Raw genomic sequence first — 25,827 nt, forward strand, 5'->3', positions numbered from 1 at the left:
AAAGTCTCAAAAACATATGAATATATGTGAAGAAGCAGCAAACTTTTGAATGTTATGCCCTTGAAAATCTGCCTGTAAAAATAATAATCAAAATATCGATATTCTGAGAATAAGGCTCATTATCGGAAGTACTAACATATGCTCGTTCTCTCACTTTATAATGGCATTAACTCATTTACTGGTGTCATTAGCCAGTCTTTTTACATGAATTTTCCAATGTTTGGTCTGAAACAATTCCTCAGTCTAACAGGTTTACCATACCTTATGCCACATAAATGATAACACCACCTGGATATCTCTTGCTATATTCTTTGATGTTTAGTAACTACAAACTCCCATAGGCTGTTAGCCAAATTTTCCAACATGCACTAAAGTACCAATTCAACTCTTAAACAAAAACAAACAAACCACTAGGGCTTAGAAATCTGAAGAACTGGGCCAAGTTAAAGAGTTAAAGTCCTATGACTGGATTCATATCCTATTACTACTCTTTGTGAATTTTTAAAAAATCAATGAATACGTAAACTTAAATCTTAAAAGCCCTGAAAAATTTTAAATATATACGGCAGTTTTAAGAATGACACATCAGTGTGATTCCTACCAACCAGCAGCTTCCCAAAAAGCATTCAGAGAAACAATAAGTTGAATTTTGAACAATGTAATAATCCCGGCTCTCTATTGCATTTTTTCATACTAACAGAGACATATTAATAGAGATATATTTTGCAGAAATTTATAAACAGGTCAGTTATGTCTAAAACTTGACAGTGACAGGCTAGCTTAATACATTCTCCTTATTAAAAAGTTGAGGTGGGCTTCCCTCGTGGCACAGTGGTTAAGAATCCGCCTGCCAATGCAGGAGACACGGGTTCGAGCCCTGGTCTGGGAGGATCCCACATGCCGCGGAGCAACTAGGCCCGTGAGCCACAACTACTGAGCCTGCGCGTCTGGAGCCTGTGCTCCGCAACAAGAGAGGCCCCGATAGTGAGAGGCCCGCGCACCGCGATGAAGAGTGGCCCCCACTTGCCGCAACTGGAGAAAGCCCTCGCACAGAAACGAAGACCCAACACAGCCAGAAATATTAAAAAAAAATAAAAATTAAAAAAAATTAAAATCTTAAAAAAAAAAAAAAAAGTTGAGGTAACATATACCTGTTTCAAAGAATTTTTATCTTAGGGTTCTTCTCCTGCAGGGCCTATGCAACAAAGGACAGTGTATCCAAAGTACACATGCAGGTTCTAACTTTCAAATGACGTCTACTAAGTCTTTTATGTAGCTGAAAAGCTTGGCTATACATATATTAGGTTTCCAGATCACATATAATTCTAATTACCTAAAAGTATTCTCATACACTCTAGGTTCAACCCTGTTTTTCTCTTTTTCTTTCTTTTACTTTCCTTCCTCCTTAAAAAAACCTTTTGGACTAGATCCCTAGACAGCAGAATGGTATGTTGTTTCACTGCTGAGGGCAACAAACAGGACAACTATTCTTCTAGACTCTACTAATTAATCTACGTATATCTTCTTGAGAAAACTGAGACTCTCAAGCAAAAATGAAAACAAAATTCCTGGCATAACAGGAGACTTATATTAGAAACCATGTTTGCACAGAGCAAACATAACTGAGAAAGAAACTTTGTCCTGAGTAATTTATTAGAAACTACTGCCATAAAAACAGAACAAATAGGATCTATATTCCACACTAACAGTCTTTAATGTTTCCAATGAACTTCAGTAGTTTTTCTTTTTTCCCTGTATAATGACTAAAAATAATCAAGCTGAATGGCAAAAAGGAAAACATGAAGTAAATCACAGAAATCTTTAAGATAATCTCTACACGTATGGTAATGCATTATGATAATAGAATTCATTAATTTTAATGTTTGAAGCCATAATCATATTAGGGCAGAGATGTTTGTATGTTTTATTCAACCAGTGAATTCCTAGTGTCCAGAATAATACCCGTCACTTTGTAGGTGATCAACAAAAAATGTGTTGGATTAACACATTAACCATTAATAAATCATTAATCAATTACTGATTTGCTATAACTATACAGTTGCTATTATATGTTTCGGAGAAGACAAAGCAGAAAAGTGAAGAAAGAAGGTTTAAAGAAGTAGAAAAGACAGTGGAAAGTAATAATTGCAAAAAACCTGAGACAACTAAGCTACATTGGTACACAAGAATATTACTCAATAGTAAAAAAGAAAAACTACTGAAACAAGAAACATAGATGAACTGCAAATGCATTACGCTAATGAAAGAAGCCAGACTCAAAAGGTTACATACTGGGCTTCCCTGGTGGCGCAGTGGTTGAGAATCTGCCTGCTAATCCAGGGGACACGGGTTCGAGCCCTGGTCTGGGAGGATCCCACGTGCCGCGGAGCAGCTGGGCCCGTGAGCCACAACTACTGAGCCTGCGCGTCTGGAGCCTGTGCCCCGCAACGGGAGGGGCCGCGATAGTGAAAGGCCCGCGCACCTCGATGAAGAGCGGTCCCCGCACCGCGATGAAGAGTGGCCCCCACTTGCCGCGACTGGAGAAAGCCCTCGCGCGAACCGAAGACCCAGCACAGCCAAAAATAAATAAATAAATAAAAATAAAAGTAGCTATAAAATTTAAAAAAAAAAGGTTACATACTGCATGGTTTCATTTATTTGACATTCTGGAAGCAGCAAAATTATAAGGATGAAAAAGATCAGTTCTCGGGTCGGGGAGTGGAGAGAAGAGTTGACTACAAAGGGGCAGCACGAGAGAATATTTTCGAGGTGGTGGAACTTTTCTTGATTGTGGCACTGGTTACACAACATTGTACACTTGTCGAAACTAAGAGAAGTATACACCAGAAAGAGTGAATTTCACTGTGCTAAATTTTATTAGGTTCTATAAAAAAATCAATTCAGCAGGTAATTTGCTCCTTATTTGAAAAGAATATAATTAAAATGACTAAAAGTTTGCTTAGGAAATTATGGATGTATTTCACATTCCAAATTTTAAAATACCTTTTTTAAAAGGTAATTTGTCTTCGATTTCTTTACCAAATTTTTTTCATAATTTATGATTTTGACTGAACTACATACAGATTTGATAAATGTGACATTACAGATAATATGGCATATCTGTCCTAAAAGGTCTTATGAAAAAATGTTTTAGAATTTTGTTGACAGTAATTTTGGGGAGAAATTATTTATATGTAAAAGTATGAAAGGAGAGACCTTTACATTTTTATTATTTATTGTTCTGAAATAAAGAGATCAAATTGAGCTTTAGTTTTAAATATAATAATTTCAAATGTATTAACATAGTTTATGTGCATATTTCATATCTATAGAATGAGAAGAGATATTGGACATTTGCCCTGGACACATTCTACTGAATGGTTCCTTCCCCCAAGTCTTCCAGATTGCCAAAAATTGTTCTTTGAAATTGATTTTTTAAAAATTCTAATTGACAACATAGATAATAACTTTTAAAATTTTCCTGGCGGTATACAATCTCATTTCTTCAAAAAACCATCAGCCAGATGGAATATACATTTCCAAGGTTAAGTTTACATCAGAAAAATAATCATATGATTAGTTTGAATGCATTCAGCTGTGCAATCAAGTTCTCTGGTAATAGTCTCTTTTAAAAGACAGAAAAATCAATTATTTAAAATCAATAATATATTAACATCTTTAAGAAAAAATATTTGGCTTTATTACATAGCAATTCTTACAGATATCTGATATAAAGTAATTTAAACTGATATAAGTAATGATTATAAAAATATATCTAAAATACACTTGGCCCTAGATACCCTAAAACTTATAAGAAAATATCATAATTGTACAACAACCCAAACTTATTTCATCTAGGTATTACAGGATATAAGCAAGTATAACTACATTGTAGTTTAAGTGATGTTTGCCCAATTTTAAAAAAGAAAGAACACCTCTACCTAAGAGAGCAAAAGGATTTTTAAAATATCAGATGAGATGTTTAATTAGTTTAAGTATTTCTTACTTAAAAGTCAGAACTTTACAGATTCCTTATAAGGCTGAGAAATTGTTAACCATCAATGTCAACACTACATTTTCCAAACATAACTCTTAAAATCATTAATAAGGTTTCAAAATCCTTTCAGCAGGATGGAGTTCTATTGTTCTCAAAGAAGTTTTAAGGCAAATTTCACAGTAGAGAAAAGCCCCTGTTAAGTAAGCAGACTGGTAATTCTTAACAAACTATTGAAACTACCAATGTACACAAACAATAAAAACAAGTTTAAGATCACGGATTGAAATGTATATGAATAATCCAAACCAAATGGGTAATACCCATCGCCAGAAGAGTCTCTAGTAATCACATGGACATTTACGCTATTCTAACAAATATATTATACATGTGACTCAGACAAAACCCTCTAAATATGCCTATGATAATATATGTAAAGCGAATACTCAAGACAGTGAACCAGAAAGATCAAGACCATAAGATAACTGTCTATTGTGCCTTCATTTGATTTCCTCCCTCTTTGAGGTAGTAGAAGAATCTACAGCCTCAAAGTAGACAGCAATTCAATACACTGAGTTACCAATTAAATTACACATGAATTTGTAAATGACCCTTGCGGATTCCTGAATGGTGGCCTTCCTCCTTCTCTCTGGGTTAGGGAGGTGTCCTCCAATGTTCTCCTACAGCACCACGTACTTCTATCATGGAACTTCCCATATTTCATTATTTCTGTTTAACTACTATTTCACCCAGAGATCTAGGTGCTTCTGAGGGGCAGGCACTATGCTAGTCATATCTGTGTGACAGCATCTAATCCAACATCAGGATGGAGCAGTGCCTCAATCAATTTTAAATAAACAAATGGATAAATAAATATATGGATCTGAAACAACGTTTCAGTTTCATGTAGTTCAGTTCTCTGTAGCTCTATTTTGAATAACCAACACACCCAATTCAAATTCAAACTAAAATTTTTTAATATGTGCACTAATACAGAGTGCTCATGATTTGAAATCTCTCAAATAACAACTGCGCTTTCCACACATACATTAGATTATTTAATTAAATTAATCCACTTGTAACAGCTTTTTAAAATGACTTTGAACCAGGCATTCAAGATCAACTTGGTATGACAAAAAGACATTTCTACCTGTCAGCCTAAGTGTTAGAGCTTGTGAGGATTTTTTTTTAAGTACCTTCATCTAAACAAGGGTTTCTCAACCTCAGCACTACTGACATTTTGGGCTAGATAATTCTTTGTTGTAGGCAGCTGTCTAGTACATTTTGAATATATTATAGGTTCCATTAATCCATACACTTTAAATTTACACACATAATTCACTAACAAATATGAATTCGTGGCAATATAAGTCTAAAGAGCATACTATCTGGATTTAGACCCAAGTTTGATTCACAAGTAGATATTATTTAACACTATGATTTTGAGCAGGTACTTAAAGTGCTTGGGGTTAAATGCAGACTCGCCTCAACTTTTGCATCTACTAAATAGGAGTAATCAAACATATGGAACACACAGTATATGTGCATGTTATGTGTGTCTCGTTTGGTTGTTGAGAGGATAAAATGAGACCAGATATTTTTGCATCCTATGTGAATTATAAAGTATTATATTGATAAAAATGCTTGAGTTACTAATAATAACTTTTAAAACAAAACCATGAATATACAAGAGCTAAGTAAATACTGACTTTTATTCTTCACATTCTTGGTATTGTCAGAAAACTCCTGAATTTAAGAATCAGTTTTTAGAGACCCTGTCAGTACTTTCTGTGAAGATCCAATTTAGATCCCTACCAAAGGTTCTGAACCTAAGGTCCAAGGACCTAATAATCACAGACCCTCAAGGAATCAGTGGGTATAATTCAGGAATCTTTAAATGTGGACATCTTTTCTCACTAACTGTATGAAATTTAGTGTTTCCTTCCATTATAAAAGAAGGGAGAAGACAAGAGAAATAGTAGTAGTTCCTGTGATTATGTCATAAATAGAAATAACAAATATTTTCATATCACATTACATCTGTGCCATATATCTTGAAATATCATTTATGTTTATCATTACTTTGAAATTACAGTAGTTTTAGACCCAAAATATGGTTGTTTTACAACATGAACAGGCATACAGTCTAGTCATATCGACGACCTTCATACTGACCTCTTTACAAAATAAAAATTTATTTTAAATTGCCCATATTTAAATATATTGTCTTGCTATTTAAGTTTTTGATAAAGAGGAATATATCTTATAATATCCCACCTTTATTTTTTCAATATTCTGATATCTATATTTCAATATAATCGGTTTCTTTTGTAACACTATCTATTTAAAACACTATTTATTTAAACCAGTGATTTAAGGAGTCACAGACTTCACCAAATTTCCAAAGGGGACTTTGGCAAAAAATATGTTAAGAACTATTGCAGAGAATTATGCTGCAGTGTCCTAAGGGATATATACTTCACATGATATTCCCAGAAATACCACAAGATGGCTTTCTTACTTCAGATCCACAGTTGAGATTTTCAGAAACATTTTGTCTCCTCTCAGAGTTATTTTATGGAAGACTATGAAGCTCACTGTATTAGTCAGGGTTCTCCAGAGAAACAGAGCCAGTAGGGTGTATGAATATACATCATACATATGGAGAAATTTACTATAAGGCATTGCAATTATGCAAGCTGACAAGTCTCCAGATCTGAAGTCGGCAGGCTGGAGACTCCGAGAGCCAATGGTGTAGGTCTAGTCCAAGTTCAACGACTGGAGAAACCAGGAGTGCCAATAGTATGGTTCTAGTGTGAAGGCCAGTAGGTTCAATACCCAGGAAGAGCCAAAGATTCAGTTCAGGTCCAAAGGTAGGAAAAAACTGATGTCCCAGCCTGTAGGCAGTCCAGCAAGAGGGGTTCCCTCTTACTCACAGGAGGGTCAGCCCTTTTGTTCTATCCAGGCCTTCAACTGATTGAATGAGGCCCACCCACATGAGGGAGGGAAGTGTGCCTCACTCAGTCTACCAATTCAAATATTAATCTCATCCAGAGACACCCTCCTAGACACACCCCAAATAATATCTGACCAAACATCTGGGCACCCAGTGGCCCGGTCAAGTTGATACAAAATCAATCACCATGCTCACCAAATATTTTTCAACAAGTATTTGTTGAGTGAATGCTCACAATGCTTATAGGCACTAAACCAATGGAACACTGACATGCTAAATGTGGTTCAAAGCTTCATGAAGTTTGCAGTCCAGAGAGCTTAACAGGATATTATAGGAATAGCTACACAAATAACTCTAAAATAACAATGTGATAAGTACGGGGGAAAGAAAAGGCAAAACTTAAGATCTAAGTTCATCTAGAGGGTTAAAAAGGAAGAGCTCACTGAGCAGTGAGGTTCAACTGAGACCTAAGGACAAGTAGAAGAGGAGGGGTTGACCAGCTGAAACGCTGGAGATGGTAATGCCGGAAACAGAGGCACAAACCCCGATGCAGAAAAGCGTGGCTTCTTGGAGAGAGCAGAGCAAAGGAAACAACAGCTGTGGGAAGAATGATGAAAGAGGCAAGCTCTGTTGACTAGGTAAAGTTTTAAACCTTAAATCTAGTTGTCGTTGTTGTTTTCCTGGTGAGTTATGCCATTTCATGAAAATGCTACCAGGGAGCTGGCAGCACTCACCACACAGTATCTGTGACTCCTACACTGAGGAATCCTGATACTCAAGGTGGCTCAGTGAAGAAAGAAAAAGCCGTGCTTCAGAGCCGGTTTCAGAGTACCAGGCAGCTACCAAAGGACTCAGCCGGGGACCACGACTCCCTGTTTTCCGCATCTCCGTCTGATTCACACACATCCTCCCAACTGCACCCGTTCTCTGTATACCACCACCTCCTCTCCACCACACTAAGGGATTCATACCCTACATCACTGACAACTTAACATATGAAAATTAACTTCAAACAATATTTTAAAACACACTTTGTAGAATATTTCTAGTCTATAATGGAAACCCTGGTCACCTGAAGCAGCAATTGCCTCCAGGAAGGGAAAACAGCTAGCCGGGGCACAGAAATAGGAGGGAAACAGACTTGTCATATTTTTGTGTATTTATTTTTATACAGTGAACCTGTAAGCATATTAAAACATATTAAGAACCATTTATCTCATTTTCCAAGAATATGATGATCGTTATTTCTTATTTACATTGGTTAAATCGCTATCCTTATGTTTCCGGCAGCTCTGGCTTGGGCAGACACGGCCAGTTGCCTACTGTAACATCTGTTCTCCCTTTCCTCCTCAGCAAGAAAATCCTAATATTATGTAGGGTGGTCATGTATCAGGTGAAAGACTACCATTCCAGACTCCCCTGGAGTGAGATGCGGTCATGTGACAAAGTCCTGAGCAATGATATGGAAGCAGAAGTGTTGTGTGCATTGTGGGAAAGGCTCCTTAAAGAAAGCTGACTCCACTGGAAAGGAGGCCTTCTTGTGTTCCTCTCATTCCTTCCAGCAGCCAGCTTGGAAAGAGTATATGATGTCTATAAACCTATAGTTGGTTAGGACCAAGAAGTGCTCTTGAAGACGGTAGAGCAGCAACATCCCTGGCAACGCTGTGGACCCACCAAACAGCCCCAGACTGTCTACCTCTAAGTTCCTTCCTGTGTGAAAGAGAAATAAGCTAGGTCTTAAGTGAGGCACTGCTGTTTTGTTGGTTTTTGTTTGTTATATGTAGTAAAGTCCAATTCTAAACGATACACTGGTCATCCTTATACTCACTAAAGGGAAGAGATTCTCCAACACACACCCAACAGCATAAACATCCCCCAAGTGGCATGTGACCTGTGGAGAGGTTATGGCCACATCTGAAAGGTAGAACAGAGCTATAAGAATGACTTCAAGAATGATCCCTCATTTATCCCTTCAATAAACTTTTTTTTGCAGAATTCTTAACTATATTCCAGGGCCCATGAGCAACTATGTTGAAAGATGAAGCTATAATACAAACCAGCATAACCACCCTCCAACCCACCTCCACCAAGGAACTCTGAATCTTGTAATTTCTGTAGTATTTTTTTCATCATAACATGAAGAGGAGCAGAAATGAAGTACTATATAGATGTTAAAAAAAAAAAAAATCATCTTTCTAAATTCTTAGAATACAGAAATATTTCCACAGAACTCTACATAGAAATGAACCATTTTCCACAGAATAACCTTTATTACTAATATTTATTTGGCTATAGAAAATATGTCCCCAGTAAAATGGGCAAAAAAAATGTGAATAAACATTTGAGAGTTGATTCCCCGATTTTTTTTCCCCTGAAACTTAAAATCAAGTTAGACTTAGTTTCACACAGTCACACCTTTAAAATAACAATCTAAGGGATCTGGTCCTGTGCAAAATGGTATAAGCATACTTTTTCTTGTCTCTCCCACTAAATCCAACTATAGACCTTGCATACAATGCACTGAGCAGCCATGTGAAAACTCTGAAAAGTAAATGGTAGGAGAAGAACTGGGGAAGAAGACCAGAATCCAAGGTACCACCAAAGCATCAGTGACATTTCTTGGAGTTTGCCCTCCAGTATGACCTGGCTTTTTTTTTTTCATATCCCTCTGTAATCAACTGGCCTTGACTCAAAAAGCAGCACAAAAGCTGGGAGTGCAACTGAGTGCAGGCAAAAAGAGTGCCAAGAGAAGATTTCTCTTTCTGGTCCAAGAATCAGAAAAGGGTTTTTTTTTTCTGACTCTTTTAAAGGTCAGAGAGGAGGGAAATTCACTATTATTTTCCATTCTCTCCAGTCCCAACCCCCAGGCAATCCCATAGTGGGTGACAGGAGCCACTGCAGATATCTAAAATTCTGAGGGAGGAAAATCATTCTTTTTAACCAAAGGAGCAATGGTCCCAAGATCATGGGTCAAATGTCTGTTGCATTTTTCTCTGTCTTCCAGTAAAACTTGGCCCCAGATACAAACGCACCTAGAGGAAACACATAGCACAGCGGGGAAACTAAAGGCCCAGTTTTCTGGCTACTGGGCTGGAAAGGGGGGACCTCAAGAAGACAGAAAGTATCACAGAGAAAGTAGCACAAAGATCACAGAGAAAAGGGAACCCAAGAAAGTAATCTCATAAAGTTGTATATAAACTCCTGAGGTCACCTCTGAGCTATGCATGTATAGGTCTGATCTTAAACAACATAACAAAGGATCTCAGAACTAAACTATAGAGTAAACCACTGCATAGATCCTACACTAGCCACTAAGCAGTACACATGATGAACAGATCCAAGCAGAACTACAAAGTAGGCTTTGAAAACATAATTGATACTGGAACCACAACCCATAGAAGGTGAGTCCAACTTTCAAACTGACCTAACCAGGTTGAGTGGCTGCAAAAAACTAAAAAGAACAGCATTCCCTTGAGGATTTAACCAAAACCTAGACCCTCCTAATATGCAAATATCCAGAATACATGCAAAAATTACTCAGCAACTAAAGAAACAGGAAAGTGTTAATTCTCAAAGGAAAAAAAATCAACAAACGCCAGTCCTGAGATGACACATACAATGGAATTATCACATGAAGACTTACAATGCTATTGCAACTATGCCGCAAACCATAAGGGCCAAACATTTTGAAACAAATGGAAAGATAAAAAATCCTGGCCAAGAAAGAAAAGCTATAAAAAACCAAATGGAAATTTTAGAACTGAAAAATACAATAAGTGAAATAAAATATTCATTGGATGGGCTCAAGAACAGAAACGAGGTATAAAGCAGAGAGTCAATTAACTTAAAGATAGATAATTAGAAATTAACAATCTGAAAAGGAAAAAGAAAAAAAAGACTGAAAAAACAGCCAGAGCCTCAGGGACCTGTGGGACAATACCAAAAGGCCTAATATTTATTTCAACAGAATCCAAAAGAAGAGGAAAAAGAAAAAATATTTGGAGAAATAATGGCTAAAAACTTATAAATTTTAGCACAAGACATAAACTGACAAACTCAAGAAGCTCAGCAAATTCCAAGAAGATAAAGAAATCCAAACCCAGAAAAATTATATTCAAGTTGCTGAAAACTAAAAGAAAACATCTTTAAATGAGCCAAAGAAAAATGACATCACATACATATGACATTTCAAATGACGGCAGATTTCTCATCAGAAATAAGGGAGGCCAAGAGGAAGAGAAATGGCATTATTAAAGCGTTGAAGGAAAACAACTGTCAACCTAGAATTCGTTCAAGAGGGCAGAGTAGAAGAATGTGCGCTTATTCCCTCTTGCAAGAGCACCGGAATCACAACTAACTGCTGAACAATCATCGACAGGAAGACACTGGAACTCACCAAAAAATATACCCCACATCCAAAGACAAAAGAGAAGCCACAGTGAGATGGTAGGAGGGACGCAAGCACAGTAAAATCAAATCCCATAACTGCTGGGTGAGTGACTCACAAACTGGAGAACACTTATACCACAGAAGTCCAACCACTGGAGTGAAGGTTCTGAGCCCCACGTCAGGCTTCCCAACGTGGAGGTCCGGCAAGGGGAGGAGGAATCCCTAGAGAATCAGACTTTGAAGGCTAGCAGGATTTGATTGTAGGACTTCAACAGGACTGAGGGAAACAGAGACTCCATTCTTGGAAGGCACACACAAATAGTGTACGCACTGAGACTCAGGGGAAAGAGCAGTGACCGCATAGGAGACTGAACCAGACCTACCTGCTAGTGTTGGAGGGTCTCCTGCAGAGGCAGGGGGTGGCTGTGTCTCACTGTGAGGACAAGGACACTGGCAGCAGAAGTTCTGGGAAGTACTCCTTGGCATGAACCTTCCCAGAGTCAGCCATTAGCCCCACCAAAGAGCCCGGGTATGATCCAGTGTTAGGTCTCCTCATGCCAAACAACCAACAGGGAAGGAACCCAGCCACACCCAACAGCAGACAAGCGGATTAAACTTTTACTGAGCTCTGCCCACCAGAGCAACAGTCAGCTCTACCCAGCACCAGTCCCTCCCATCATGAAACTTGCACAAGCCTCTTAGATACCTTCACCCACCAGAGGGCAGACAGCAGAAGCAAGAAGAACTACAATCCTGCAGCCTGTGGAACAAAAACCACATTCACAGAAAGATAGACAAGATGAAAAGGCAAAGGGTTATGTGCCAGATGAAGGAACAAGATAAAACCCCAGAGAAACAACTAAATGAAGTGGGGATAGGCAACTTTCCAGAAAAAGAATTCAGAATAATGATAGTGAAGATGATCCAGGACCTCGGAAAAAGAATGGAGGCAAAGATCGAAAATATGCAAGAAGTACTTAACAAAGACCTAGAAGAATTAAAGAACAAACAAACAGAGATGAACAATACAGTAACTGAAATGAAAACTACACTAGACGGAATCAATAGCAGAATAACTGAGGTAGAAGACCAGATAAGTGACCTGAAAGACAGAATGGTGGAATTCACTGCTGCGGAACAGAATAAAGAATGAAAAGAAATGAAGACAGCCTAAGAGACCACTGGGACAACATTAAATGCAACAAAATTCACATCATAGTGGTCCCAGAAGGAGAAGAGAAAGAGAAAGGACCCGAGAAAATATCTGAAGAGATTATAGTCAAAAACTTCCCTAAAATGGGAAAGGACACAGACACACAAATCAAGGAAGTGCAGACAGTCCCATACAGGATAAACCCAAGCAGAAACATGCCGAGACACATAGTAATCAAACTGGCAAAAATTAAAGGCAAAGAAAAATTATTGAAAGCAGCAAGGGAAAAACGACAAATAACATACAAGGGAACTCCCATAAGGTTAACAGCTGATTTCTCACCAGAAACTCTACAAGCCAGAAGGGAGGGGCATGAAATATTTAACGTGATGAAAGGGAAGAACCTACAACCAAGATTACTCTACCCGGCAAAGATCTCATTCAGATTCGATTGAGAAATCAAAAGCTCTACAGACAAGCAAAAGCTAAAAGAATTCAGCAACACCAAACCAGCTCTACAACAAATGCTAAAGGAACTTCTCTAAGTGGGAAACACAAGAGAAGAAAAGAACCTACAAAAACAAACCCAAAACAATTAAGAAAATGGTAATAGGAACATACATATTGATAATTACCTTAAATGTGAATGGATTAAATACTCCAACCAAAAGACACAGTCTTGCTGAATGGATACAAAAACAAGAGACATATATATGCTGTCTACAAGAGACCCACTTCAGACCTAGGTACACATGCAGACTGAAAGTGAGGGGATGGAAAAGGATATTCCATGAAAATGGAAATCTGAAGAAAGCTGGAGTAGCAATACTCATATCACATAAAATAGACTTTAAAATAAAGAATGTTACAAGAGACAAGGAAGGACACTACATAATGATCAAGGGATCAATCCAAGAAGATATAACAATTATAAATATATATGCACCCAACACAGGAGCACCTCAATACATAAGGCAACTGCTAACAGCTATAAAAGAGGAAATCGACAGTAATACAATAATAGTGGGGGACTTTAACACCTCACTTACACCAATGGACAGATCATCCAAACAGAAAATTAAAAAGGAAACACAAGCATTAAATGACACAATAGACCAGATAGATTTAATTGATATTTATAGGACATTCCATCCAAAAACGGCAGATTACACTTTCTTCTCAAGTACACACGGAGCATTCTCCAGGATAGATCACATCTTGGGTCATAAATCAAGCCTCAGTAAATTTAAGAAAACTGAAATCATATCAAGCATCTTTTCTGACCACAACTCTATGAGATTAGAAATCAATTACAGCAAAAGAAACGTAAAAAACACAAACACATGGAGGCTAAACAATACGTCACTAAATAACCAAGAGATCACTGAGGAAATCAAAGAGAAAATCAAAAAATACCTAGAAACAAATGACAATGAAAACACAATGATCCAAAACCTATGGGATGCAGCAAAAGCAGTTCTAAGAGGGAAGTTTATAGCAATACAATCCTACCTCAAGAAACAACAACATATCAAATTAACAATCTAACCTTACACCTAAAGGAACTTGAGAAACAAGAACAAACAAAACCCAAAGTTAGTAGAAGGAAAGAAATCATAAAGATCAGAGGAGAAATAAATGAAATAGAAACAAAGAAAACAACTGCAAAGATCAATAAAACTAACAGCTGGTTCTTTGAGAAGATAAACAAAATTGATAAACCATTAGCCAGACTCATCAAGAAAAAGAGGGAGAGGACTCAAATCAATAAATTTAGAAATGAAAAAGGAGAAGTTACAACAGACACTGCAGAAATACAAAGCATCCTAAGAGAGTACTACAAGCAACTCTGTGCCAATAAAATGGACAACCTGGAAGAAATGGACAACTTCTTATAAAGGTATAACCTTCCAAGACTGAACCAGGAAGAAATAGAAAATATGAACAGACCAATCACAAGTAATCAAATTGAAACTGTGATTAAAAATGTTCCAACAAACAAAAGTCCAGGACCAGATGGCTTCACAGGTGAATTCTATCAAACATTTAGAGAAGAGCTAACACCTATCCTTCTCAAACTCTTCCAAGCAATTGCAGAGGAAGGAACACTCCCAAACTCATTCTATGAGGCCACCATCACCCTGATACCAAAACCAGACAAAGATACTACAAAAAAAGAAAATTACAGACCAGTATCACTCATGAATATAGAGGTAAAAATCCTCAACAAAATACTAGCAAACAGAATCCAACAACACATTAAAAGGATCATACACCATGAGCAAGTGGGATTTATCTCAGGGATACAAGGATTCTTCAATATATGCAAATCAATCAATGTGATACACCATATTAACAAACTGAAGAAGAAAAACCATATGATCATCTCAGTAGATGCAGAAAAAGCTTTTGGCAAAATCCAACACCCATTTATGATAAAAACTCTCCAGAAAGTGGGCATAGAGGGAACCTACCTCAACATAATAAAGGCCATATATGACAAATCCACAGCAAACATCATTCTCAATGGTGAAAAACTGAAAGCATTTTCTCTAAGATCAGGAACAAGACAAGGATGTCCACTCTCACCACTATTATTCAACATAGTTTTGGAAGTCCTAGCCACGGCAATCAGAGAAGAAAAAGAAATAAAAGGAATACAAATTGGAAAAGAAGAAGTAAAACTGTCACTGTTTGAAGATGACATGATACTACACATAGAGAATCCTAAAGATGCCACCAGAAAACTACTAGAGCTAATCAATGAAGTTGGTAAAGTTGCAGGATACAAAATCAATGCATAGAAATCTCTTGCATTCCTATACACTAGTGATGAAAAATCTGAAAGAGAAATTAAGGAAACACTCCCATTTACCACTGCAACAAAAAGAATAAAATACCTAGGAATAAACCTACCTAGGGAGAAAAAAGACCTGTATGCAGAAAACTATAAGACACTGATGAAGAAATTAAAGATGATACCAACAGATGGAGAGATATACCATGTTCTTGCATTGGAAGAATCAATATTGGGAAAATGACTATACTACCCAAAGCAATCTACAGATTCAGTGCAATCCCTATCAAATTACCAGTGGCATTTTTTACAGAACTAGAACAAAAAATCTTAAAATTTGTATGGAAACACAAAAGACCCTGAATAGCCAAAGCGGTCTTGAGGGGAAAAAACGGAGGTGGAGGAATCAGACTCCCTGACTTCAGACTACACTACAAAGCTACAGTAATCAAGACAATATGGTACTGGCACAAAAACAGAAATATAGATCAATGGAACAGGATAGAAAGCCCAGAGATAAACCCACGCACCTATGGTCAACTAATCTATGACAAAGGAGGCAAGGATATACAATGGAGAAAAGACAGTCTCTTCAATAAGTGGTGCTGGGAAAACTGGACAGCTACATGTAAAAGAATGAAATTAGAATACTTCCTAACACCACACACAAAAATAAACTCAAAATGGATTAGAGACCTAAATGTAAGACCAGACACTGTAAAACTCTTAGAGGAAAACATAGGAAGAACACTCTTTGACATAAATCACAGCAAGATCTTTTTTGATCCACCTCCTAGAGAAATGGAAATAAAAACAAAAATAAACAAATGGGACCACTTAAAAGCTTTTGCACAGCAAAGGCAACTACAAACAAGACAAAAAGACAACCCTCAGAATGGGAGAAAATATTTGCAAACGAATCAATGGACAAAGGATTAATCTCAAAATATATAAACAGCTCAGGCAGCTCAATATTAAAAAAACAAACAACCCAATCCAAAAATGGGCAGAAGACCTAAATAGACATTTCTCCAAAGAAGACATACAGATGGCTAAGAAGCACATGAAAAGCTGCTCAACATCACTAATTATTAGAGAAATGCAAATCAAAACTACCATGAGGTATCACCTCACACCAGTCGGAATGGGCATCATCAGAAAATCTACAAACAACAAATGCTGGAGAGGGTGTGGAGAAACGGGAACCCTCTTGCACTGTTGGTGGGAATGTAAATTGATACAGCCACTATGGAGAACAGTATGGAGGTTCCTTAAAAAACTAAAAATAGAACTACCATATGACCCAGCATCCCACTACTGGGCATATACCCAGAGAAAACCATAATTCAAAAGGACACATGCACCCCAATGTTCACTGCAGCACTATTTACAATAGCCAGGACATGGAAGCAACCTAAATGCCCATCGACAGACGAATGGATAAAGAAGATGTGGTACATATATATACAATGGACTATTACTCAGCCATAAAAAGGAACGAAATTGGGTCATTTGTGGAGACCTGGATGGATCTAGAGACTGTCATACAGAGTGAAGTAAGTCAGAAAGAGAAAACAAATATCATATATGAACGCATATATGTGGAACCTAGTAAAATGGTACAGATGAACCAGTTTGAAGAGCAGAAATTGAGACACATATGTAGAGAACAAACGTATGGACACCAAAGGGGTAAAGTGGTGGGGTGGTGGTGGGATGAATTGGGAGATTGGGATTGACATATATACACTAATATGTATAAAATAGATAACTAATAAGCACCTGCTGTATAAAAAAAATAAAATTTAAAAATTTAAAAAAAAAGAAAATACCTTTCAGAAATGAAAATGAAATAAAGGCATTCTCAGAGGAAGGAAAAAGAAGACAACTCGTCTCCAGCAAGATGCTCCAGAAGAAATGCTAAAGGAAATCCTTTAAGTGGAAGGGAAATGATACCTAAGGAAAACTTCAAACATCAGGAATGAAAGAACAGTAACAGAAAGAGTAAATATCTCAGTAACTATAATAGATTGTCCTTTCCCTCTTAAACTCTTTAAAACATGTATCACAGTTAAAATCAAAAGTTATAAACATTACATTAAATTATTACATCAAAAATTTTTTTCATACAAATCAAAGCAAAACAACAAAGAATCTGATTAAAAAAACAACAACAACAACAACAGGCAGAAGATCTGAACAGACATTTTTCCAAAGAAGATATACAGATGACGAACAGGCACATAGGAGAGTGCTCAGTATCCATAATCATCAGGAAAATGAAAATCAAAACCACAATGAGATATCACCTCACACCTGTTAGAATGGCTATTATCAAAAAGACAAGAAATAACAAGTGTTGGCAAGGATGTGGAAAAAAGTGAATCCTTGTGCACTGTTAGTACAAGTGAAATTGGTGCAGCCACTGTGGAAAACAGTATGGAGGTTCTTCCCCAAATTAAAAATACAGCTACCATATGCAGAAACTCCACTTCTTGGTATTTATCTAAAGGACACAAAAGACTAACTCAAAAGGATATATGCACCCCATGTTCAGTGTGGCATTATTTATGATAGCCAAGATAGGGAAACAACCTAAGTGTCCATCAATGGATGAATGGATAAAGAAAGCGTGGTGTAAATATTTACAATGGAATATTATTCAGCCATAAAAAGAAAGAAATCTTGCCATTTGCAGTAAGCTGGATGGACCTTGAGGGCATTATGCTAAAGTGAAGTAAGGCAAACAGAGAAAGACAAATACTGTATGATCTCACTTATATGTGAAATCAAAAAACAAAACAAACAAACAAACAAAAAACGAGAGAGAGAGAGAAACAAGCTCATAGATACAGAGAACAGATTGGTGGTTGCCAGAGGTAGGGAATAAGGAATGGGCAAAATGGGTGAAGGGGGTCAAAAGGTACAAACTTCCAGCTATAAAATAAATAAGTCCTGGGGATGTAATGTACAGCAAGGTGACTATGGTTAATAACACTGTATTGCATATTGGGACGCTAAGAGAGTAGATCTTAAAAGTTCTCATCACAAAAAAAAAATTTTTGCAACTACGTACAATGATGGATGTTAACTAGACCTATTGTGATCATTTCACAATATATACAAATACTGAATCATTATGTTTTACACCTGAAACTATATCAACTGTCAATTATATCTCAATTTTTAAAATACTATGTAATACACGTATGAAGATGTAATTGGATGTAATACATATAACACCTATAACATAAACAGAGGAACATAGTGAGTCCTATATGATGGTAAGATTTCTACACTCCAATTAAGTGGCAAAATGTTCATTTTAAGTAGATTGTGAAAAGTTATATATATATATCATAATTTCCATAGCAACTAATAAAAAAGACTATACAAAGAGATATTGTCAAAAACTCAATAGAGGACTTCGCTGGTGGCACAGTGGTTAAGAATCTGCCTGCCAATGCAGGGGACATGGGTTCGAGCCCTGGTCCAGGAAGATCCCACATGCCATGGAGCAACTAAGCCCGTGCGCCACAACTACTGAGCCTGTGCTCTAGAGCCCATGAGCCACAACTACTGAAGCCCACACACCTAGAGCCCATGCTCCGCAACAAGAGAAGCCCCTGCTTGCCACGACTAGAGAAAGCTCACACACAGCAACGAAGACCCAACACAGTCATAAATAAATAAATTTATTTAAAAAAAAAAAACCTCAATAGGGAAATTACAAGGGAATAATAAAAATATTCAAATAATACACAAGAAGGCAGGAAAGGAGAAACAGAAGAATAAAAAACAGAGAGAACAAACAGACACCTAATAATAAAATGCTGGACAGAAATCCAAACATTAATAATTACATGAAGTGTGAATGGTCTAAACACAGAAACTAAAAGACAGATATTGTCAGAAACTGGCAACGGCTACAAGCAAAACTGACTGATTAGATCATTACTGCTGTGAAGATCCATGAAATGTCAGCCTTAACCTCTGACTCTACAAGTACAAGTTCCAGCTCTTCCTTTTGTCATTGGGTCTTTCTAATCAGTAATATCTCTGTTATTTATGAAGCTTTCTCATTTTCCAAATTTCTCAACTGAATTTTCTCATGATTTGGAAAAACACAAATTTCCTGAGAAATTTGAGGAAGAAATTACTGTACGGAAACAGTTTTTCCCGCCTATGATGTGTCCTGCACTGAGAGAGCTTTGTTGAAGTCTTCTAGCGTTAGTATCTTTTTTATTTCTCTTTGCATGTCCTATACTGTCTTTTTTATGAAGGTACCTGTTGTGTTATCTGGTGCATAGACATTCATTACATGTATAACTTCATTCAGAATTGTACCTTTCAGCATTATGTATTTTGTCTCATTTAATGCTTTTTCTTTTTAAAAAAAAATAAATTTAGGGCTTCCCTGGTGGCGCAGTGGTTAAGAATCCGCCTGCCAATGCAGGGGACACAGGTTCGAGCCCTGGTCCCGGAAGATCCCACGTGCCACGGAGCAGCTGGGCCCGTGAGCCACAATTACTGAGCCTGCGCGTCTGGAGCCTGTGCTCCGCAACAAGAGAGGCCGCGATAGTGAGAGGCCCACGCACTGCAATGAAGAGTGGCCCCCACTTGCCACAACTGGAGAAAGCCCTCGCGCCGAAGCGAGAACCCAACACAGCCATAAATAAATAAATAAATAAAATTTAAAAGAGATAAGCAAAAACATTCTCTCTATAAATTTGAAAATAAATAAATAAATAAATAAATTTATTTATTTATTCCTGGCTGCGTTAGGTCTTCGTTTCTGCACGCGGGCTTTCTCTAATTGAAGCGAGCAGAGGCTACTCTTCATTGTGGTGCACGGGCTTCACATTGTGGTGGCTTCTCTTGTTGTGGAGCACTGGCTCTAGGCACGCGGGCTCAGTAGTTGTGGCTCGCGGGCTCTAGAGCGCAGGCTCAGTAGTTGTGGTGCACGGGTTTAGTTGCTCCGCGGCGTGTGGAATCTTCCCAGACCAGGGCTCGAACCCGGGACCCCTGCATTGGTAGGCAGATTCTTAATCACTGCGCAACCAGGAAAGTCCTGATCATTTAATGCTTTTTGACATGAACTCTATATTGTCTGATGTCAGGATAACCCTGATTTCTTGCTGTTTGCACTTTCTCATATCTTTATTTTTAGCCTTTCTGTAACATTTTGTTCTCAGTGTATCTCATATTCAGCATAGCTTGCCTGTGCTTTGTGAAACAATCTGAAAATAATTTTATTAGAGTTAATCTTCTTTCATATTTATTCATAATGACCAATTTGTTCTCAATTCTGTCATATTATTATGATATAGTTAACATACGTAAAAATTAAATATAAGCAAGATTTTGAATAAGTAAAAAGTTTAAAGGCCCGTAAAAATGCTCACTAACCAAGTTTCAATTTCTTATTGGCTCTGGGTACATAAGTAAGGACACTGTTTGGCTTACTAACCAGACCTGCCAATATTACTTACAACAATAACATTCTCATAGTTTCAAGATTATTGGTTTAAGAGATACCTCAATTTGGACAGGTAGATGGAAAAACAAAAGGAGACTGGGCCAGTACTGCCAAGACAAACTCAAACTTCATATACAACACTAAGACACAGAAGAGAAAGTCACTCTGCAATAATCTTCCCAGGCACATAAATGCACTACTTAAGCAATAGAGCAGATTTTTTTTTAACTCAGATTTTAAAATGGATTAAATGGATTGTGATTCATTAATGAATCACAACCAACATTTTTAAAAAATTGAAATGGGATACTACTAGAGTGTGCTATACACAGCAAGTACTGTATTATAAAATTTTGTTTCAATTACATAAATGTGGTAGTTTGCTAAGGTGCCATAACAAAGTACCACACTGGGTGGCTAAAACAACAAAATTCATTTTCTCACAATCAACATGTCTGTGGGCAGGGCTGCTTATATTCCGAGGCTTCTCTCATTGACTTGTAGATGCCTATCTTCTCCCACTGTCTTCACACTGACTTTCCTGTGTATGTGTCCTGATCTCCTCTTCTTATAAGGACATCAGTCATATTAGATTAGGGCCCACCCTAAAGACCTGATTTTAATTTAATTACCTCTTTAAAGACCTTATCTCCAAATATGGTTAAATACAGAGAGACTGGGGTTAGAACTTCAACATATGATTTTGGGGAGGACACAATTCAGCCCATAACAATGTGTTTACACATATATTATGTATGTATATATACACTGTCTCACAATCAAAAAAATTTTTAAATATCTTAGAGGACTCTGAATAGATGTCTTAAATGTATTTTAATATACTGCAAGCTTAAGGGGCCCAGCCTTAATATTTTAATGGAGTCTTAGGCCTCCTTCAGTCTCCAGATCGTCAGGTCTTAGTGAGACAGTTTAGAATTTAACTACTGCAGAGATACTCATAATGAATTCCTGATGTAATTCATAGAACCATGTTCCTATGAACATGTAAGTACTTTTGCTGATGTTCTTACTCGACCATTACTTATTTAAAAAAAAATTAGTGTTTTAGGTCTAGAGTTTATTAGCATAGAAACTCTAATAGTTATATTTCCGTGTTTTAGAGAACATTATCAATTACTATATTGACTTCCCAAACTACCAGATTAAACTACAGATATTTAAAGCCATAGTGTCTCTCCCCTGTCTTTAATCTCAAAGGCCTCAAGTATCTGAAGCCAGTTTAGTTAATGGTTAACTTAGATATATCTTCAGGGCCTGAGGAAAAATATTGATGTTTTAAATTCTCTAAATTCATTTAAGGCAACATTAATCCTTTGTTTTAAAGTGTACTATATTACATACACGAAGCTACAGACAGGTAAAAATTAATATATAAGCCATAAAATATTTTAAATAGCACTTTAAGAATACAAACGAAGACAGAAATCAGCCCCTTGGGTACTTTCGCCAAAAGTCTGAATGTTGCATGAATATTTCAGTCTTTTCTTTTCCTCCCCAGGGAGAAGCCAGGAACTCGGAGTTTTCTCGTGATTATGCCGCAGAGCGCCAAGGGGAGGACTCGCAAGATAGTGCAGAGGATGGAAAATACCTTCTAATGGCTCATGAAACTTGTCACAGGTCTCTTGTTACCAAGAAAGTGAAGTCCTGGGTACTGGTAATTCCAATTAGAAGATGGGGCAGCTTGCAGGATCTTAGTTCCCCTACCAGGCATTGAATCCGGGCCACAGCAGTGAAAGCGCCAAGTCCTAACTACTGGACCACCAAGGAATTCTCCGTAAATTCTACTAAGGGAGGAGAGAAGATGGCGGAAGAGTAAGACGCGGAGATCACCTTCCTTCCCACAGATACAGTAGAAATACACCTACACGTGGAACTGCTCCTACAGAACACCCACTGAACGCTGGCAGAAAACGTCAGACCTCCCAAAAGGCAAGAAACTCCCCCCGTACTTGGGTAGGGCAAAAGAAAAAAAAAATAACAGAGACAAAAGAATAGGGACGGCACCTGCACCAGTGGGAGGGAGCTGTGAAGGAGGAAAGATTTCCACGCACTAGGAAGCCCCTTCGCGGGCAGAGACTGCGGGTGGCAGAGGGGGGAAGCTTCGGAGCCACGGAGGAGAGCGCAGCCACAGGGGTGCGGAGGGCAAAGCGGAGAGATTCCCGCACTTCCCGCACGGAGGCTCGGCGCCGACCAGCACTCACCAGCCCGAGAGGCTTGTCTGCTCAGCCGCCGGGGCGGGCGGGGCTGGGAGCTGAGGCTCGGGCTTCGGTCGGATCGCAGGGAGAGGACTGGGGTTGGCGGCGTGAACACAGCCTGAAGGGGTTAGTGCACCACAGCTAGCCGGGAGGGAGTCAGGGAAAAAGTCTGCAGCTACCGAAGAGGCAAGAGACTTTTTCTTCCCTGTTTCCTGGTGCGCGAGGAGAGGGGATTCAGAGCGCGGCCTAAACGAACTTCAGAGACGGGCGCGAGCCATGGCTAACAGCGCGGATCCCACAGCAACAGGGGCGCAGAGGGAAAAACGGAGAGATTCCCGCACAGAGGCTCGGCGCTGAGCAGCGCTCACCAGCCCGAGAGGCTTGTCTGCTCCCCCGCCGGGGCGGGCGGGGCTGGGAGCTGAGGCTCGGGCTTCGGTCGATCGCAGGGAGAGGACTGGGGCTGGTGGCGTGAACACAGCCTGAAGGGGTTAGCGCACCACAGCTGGCTGGGAAGGAGACCGGGAAAAGGTCTGCAGCTGCCGAAGAGGCAAGAGACTTTTTCTTGCCTCTTTGTTTCGCGGCGCGCAAGGAGAGGGGATTCAGAGCGCCGCCTAAACGAGCTCCAGAGACTGGCGCGAGCCGCGGCTATCAGCGCGGACCCCAGAGACGGGCGTGAGACGCTGGGGCTGCTGCTGCTGCCTCCAAAAAGCCTGTGTGCGAGCACAGGTCACTCTCCACACCGCCCCTCCCGGGAGCCCGTGCAGCCCGCCACTGCCAGCGTCCCGTGATCCAGGGACAACTTCCCCGGGGGAACGCACTGCGCACCTCAGGCTGGTGCAACGTCACGCCGGCCTCTGACGCCGCAGGCTCGCCCCGCCTCCTCTGTACCCCTCCCTCCCCGCGGCCTGGGTGAGCCAGAGTCCCCGAAGCAGCTGCTCCTTTAACCCCGTCCTGTCTGGGCGGGGAACAGACGCCCTCAGGCGACCTACACGCAGAGGCGGGTCCAAATCCAAAGCTGAACCCCGGGAGCTGTGCGAACAAAGAAGAGAAAGGGAAATCTCTCCCAGCAGCCTCAGAAGCAGCGGATTAAAACTCCACAAACAACTTGATGTGCCTGCATCTGTTGAATACCTGAATAGACAACGAATCACCCCAAATTCAGGAGGTGGACTTTGGGAGCAGGATATATTAATTTTTCCCCTTTTCCTTTTTTTTGTGAGTATATATGTATATGCTTCTGGGGGAGATTTTGTCTGTATACCTTTGCTTTATAATAGCTTTATTTTACTTCACTATATTATAGCCTCTTTCTTTCTTTCTATTTTTTCTCCCTTTTACTCTGAGCCGTGTGGACGAAAGGCTCTTGGTGCTTCAGCCAGGCATCAGGGCCGTACCTCGGAGGTGGGAGAGCCAACTTCAGGACACTGGTCCACAAGAGACCTCCCAGCTCCACGTAATACCAAACGGCAAAAATCTCTCAGAGAGCTCCATCTCAACATCAAGACCCAGCATCACTCAATGACCAGCAAGCTACAGTGCTGAACACCCTATGCCAAACAACTAGCAAGACACGAACACAGCCCCATCCATTAGCAGAGAGGCTGCCTAAAATCATAATAAGGCCACAGACACCCCAAAATACACCACCAGATGGGGACGTGCCCACCAGAAAGACAAGATCCAGCCTCATCCACCAGAGCTCAGGCACTAGTTCCCTCCACCAGGAAGCCTACACAACCCACTGAACCAACCTTAGCCACTGGGGACAGATACCAAAAACAACGGGAACTACGAACCTGCAACCTGTGATAAGGAGACCCCAAACACAGTAAGATAAGCAAAATGAGACGACAGAAAAACACACAGCAGATGAAGGAGCAGGGTCAAAACACACTAGACTTAACAAATGAAGAGGAAATAGGTAGTCTACCTGAAAAAGAATTCAGAATAATGATAGTAAGGATGATCCAACATCTCGGAAATAGAATAGACAAAATGCAAGAAACATTTAACAAGGACGTAGAAGAACTAAAGAGGAACCAAGCAATGATGAAAAACACAATAAATGAAATTAAAAATACTCTAGATGGGATCAATAGCAGAATAACTGAGGCAGAAGAAAGGATAAGTGACCTGGAAGATAAAATGGTGGAAATAACTACTGCAGAGCAGGATAAAGAAAAAAGAATGAAAAGAACTGAGGACAGGCTCAGAGACCTCTGGGACAACATTAAACGCACCAACATTCGAATTATAGGGGTCCCAGAAGAAGAAGAGAAAAAGAAAGGGACTGAGAAAATATTTGAAGAGATTATAGTTGAAAACTTCCCTAATATGGGAAAGGAAATAGTTAATCAAGTCCTGGAAGCACAGAGAGTCCCATACAGGATAAACCCAAGGAGAAACACGTCAAGGCACATATTAATCAAACTGTCAAAAATTAAATATAAGGAAAACATATAAAAGGCAGCAAGGGAAAAACAACAAATAACACACAAGGGAATCCCCATAAGTTTAACATCTGATCTTTCAGCAGAAACTCTGCAAGCCAGAAGGGAGTGGCAGGATATACTTAAAGTGATGAAGGAGAAAAACCTACAACCAAGATTACTCTACCCAGCAAGGATCTCATTCAGATGTGATGGAGAAATTAAAACCTTTACAGACAAGCAAAAGCTGAGAGAGTTCAGCACCACCAAACCAGCTTTACAACAAATGCTAAAGGAACTTCTCTAGGCAAGAAACACAAGAGAAGGAAAACACCTACAATAACAAACCCAAAACATTTAAGAAAATGGGAATAGGAACATACATATCGATAATTACCTTGAATGTAAATGGAT

General features: G+C 39.0%; 1 protein-coding gene and 1 long non-coding RNA gene across 3 annotated transcripts in view; one reads left to right on the plus strand and one right to left on the minus strand.

Annotated features, from left to right (window-relative positions):
• The window catches only part of ME1 (malic enzyme 1), a 193,170-nt gene that overhangs the window by 156,525 nt on the left and 10,818 nt on the right, over positions 1 to 25,827 (minus strand). The gene's annotated exons all lie outside the window — the stretch shown is intronic.
• Positions 580 to 12,550, plus strand: LOC309635085. The gene is made up of 3 exons (XR_014248623.1): positions 580 to 810; positions 1,141 to 2,283; positions 2,633 to 12,550. It is a non-coding gene; the product is annotated as an uncharacterized lncRNA (long non-coding RNA).

This window comes from Balaenoptera borealis (genome assembly GCF_965194805.1).
Source record: "Balaenoptera borealis genome assembly, chromosome: 9".
Classification (NCBI taxonomy): Eukaryota; Metazoa; Chordata; class Mammalia; order Artiodactyla; family Balaenopteridae; genus Balaenoptera; species Balaenoptera borealis.